At 40.6% G+C, this 2,500-nt stretch overlaps 1 protein-coding gene across 1 annotated transcript in view; it reads right to left on the reverse strand.

Annotated features, from left to right (window-relative positions):
- LOC144973829 (uncharacterized) overlaps positions 1-1,470 on the reverse strand; it is a 24,357-nt gene extending 22,887 nt beyond the window's left edge. Inside the window, exon 1 of the mRNA XM_078916722.1 lies at positions 991-1,470. The gene's annotated coding sequence lies outside the window, so the exon portion shown is untranslated. The remainder of the gene's footprint in view (positions 1-990) is intronic.
- Between the last annotated feature and the right edge of the window lie 1,030 nt (positions 1,471-2,500).

A 2,500-nucleotide genomic window follows, 5' to 3' on the forward strand; every position in this document is an offset into this window, starting at 1 on the left:
GAGTTGAAAGTTGTAGTGGTTATAGTTGTAGTGGTTATAGTTGTGGTGGTTATAGTTGTGGTGGTTATAGTTGTAGTGGTTATAGTTGTGGTGGTTATAGTTGTGGTGGTTATAGTTGTGGTGGTTATAGTTGTGGTGGTTATAGTTGTGGTGGTTATAGTTGTAGTGGTTATAGTTGTAGTGGTTATAGTTGTAGTGGTTATAGTTGTGGTGGTTATAGTTGTGGTGGTTATAGTTGTGGTGGTTATAGTTGTAGTGGTTATAGTTGTAGTGGTTATAGTTGTAGTGGTTATAGTTGTGGTGGTTATAGTTGTGGTGGTTATAGTTGTGGTGGTTATAGTTGTAGTGGTTATAGTTGTAGTGGTTATAGTTGTAGTGGTTATAGTTGTGGTGGTTATAGTTGTAGTGGTTATAGTTGTAGTGGCTATAGTTGTGGTGGTTATAGTTGTAGTGGTTATAGTTGTAGTGGTTATAGTTGTGGTGGTTATAGTTGTAGTGGTTATAGTTGTAGTGGCTATAGTTGTGGTGGTTATAGTTGTAGTGGTTATAGTTGTAGTGGTTATAGTTGTAGTGGTTATAGTTGTAGTGGTTATAATTGTGGTGGTTATAGTTGTAGTGGTTATAGTTGTAGTGGTTATAGTTGTAGTGGCTATAGTTGTGGTGGTTATAGTTGTAGTGGTTATAGTTGTGGTGGTTATAGTTGTAGTGGTTATAGTTGTGGTGGTTATAGTTGTAGTGGTTATACGTAGTTGACTTTAACGATCAACTATTTATCATCACAAGGATTAAACACTTCAAATTCCTTAAAATTATTAAGTCTGACATCAACTTTCATTTTCAAAAAGTTTTAATGACTTTAAAATGCTCAGGAAGGTGTGAATTTGGTGCCAAAATGTCGTATTTTTTGTAATAGTTGTTAGTTCAGGGATTGAGTATGAAAACAACAGTCATGTGACATTCAGAAATGACTAAAAGAAAAAAGGTACAAACATTTTTGGTCCAATGCAATCCAGTCCTTTGCGTAATGATGGACATGGGAATTGGGTCAAATTAATGACCTCTGACCCCATTACAAACCGAAAATACCCAAATGTTCTAACGGGAAATGTTTTTATTCCATCTAATGTCACAGCGTCAGAACGTTGATGAATCAAGTGTAATAGAAAAAAGTCCTTTATTTGATTTCTTCCAGGGAACCGGAGTTCATACAGATTTCTGTTGCATGAAACACACAATAAAATATTGAATACCCTCATTAATTGAATATGTCTTTTGCATGTTACTTTCGGCCATACCTGAGAGATCCAGTTTCCCAATCTCGGTTGAGTGGACAGAGGGGTAAAACGAAATTATTTACAGACCCGATTCCTTTGATTGTAAGGCGAACGCACCGAAGTGCCAAAATGATTCAATCTAATGGAGACCGAGGTGCCGAAATGATTCAATCTAATGGAGACCGAGGTGCCGAAATGATTCAATCTAATGGAGACCGAGGTGCCGAAATGATTCAATCCAATGGAGACCGAGGTGCCGAAATGATTCAATCTAATGGAGACCGAGGTGCCGAAATGATTCAATCTAATGGAGACCGAGGTGCCGAAATGATTCAATCCAATGGAGACCGAGGTGCCGAAATGATTCAATCTAATGGAGACCGAGGTGCCGAAATGATTCAATCTAATGGAGACCGAGGTGCCGAAATGATTCAATCCAATGGAGACCGAGGTGCCGAAATGATTCAATCTAATGGAGACCGAGGTGCCGAAATGATTCAATCCAATGGAGACCGAGGTGCCGAAATGATTCAATCTAATGGAGACCGAGGTGCCGAAATGATTCAATCTAATGGAGACCGAGGTGCCGAAATGATTCAATCTAATGGAGACCGAGGTGCCGAAATGATTCAATCTAATGGAGACCGAGGTGCCGAAATGATTCAATCCAATGGAGACCGAGGTGCCGAAATGATTCAATCTAATGGAGACCGAGGTGCCGAAATGATTCAATCTAATGGAGACCGAGGTGCCGAAATGATTCAATCCAATGGAGACCGAGGTGCCGAAATGATTCAATCTAATGGAGACCGAGGTGCCGAAATGATTCAATCCAATGGAGACCGAGGTGCCGAAATGATTCAATCTAATGGAGACCGAGGTGCCGAAATGATTCAATCCAATGGAGACCGAGGTGCCGAAATGATTCAATCTAATGGAGACCGAGGTGCCGAAATGATTCAATCTAATGGAGACCGAGGTGCCGAAATGATTCAATCTAATGGAGACCGAGGTGCCGAAATGATTCAATCTAATGGAGACCGAGGTGCCGAAATGATTCAATCCAATGGAGACCGAGGTGCCGAAATGATTCAATCCAATGGAGACCGAGGTGCCGAAATGATTCAATCTAATGGAGACCGAGGTGCCGAAATGATTCAATCTAATGGAGACCGAGGTGCCGAAATGATTCAATCCAATGGAGACCGAGGTGCCGAAATGATTCA

The sequence above is a fragment of the Berghia stephanieae genome, chromosome 5 (genome assembly GCF_034508935.2).
Source record: "Berghia stephanieae isolate SIO BIC M18660-M18661 chromosome 5, UCSD_Bste_1.3, whole genome shotgun sequence".
Lineage (NCBI taxonomy): Eukaryota > Metazoa > Mollusca > Gastropoda > Nudibranchia > Aeolidiidae > Berghia > Berghia stephanieae.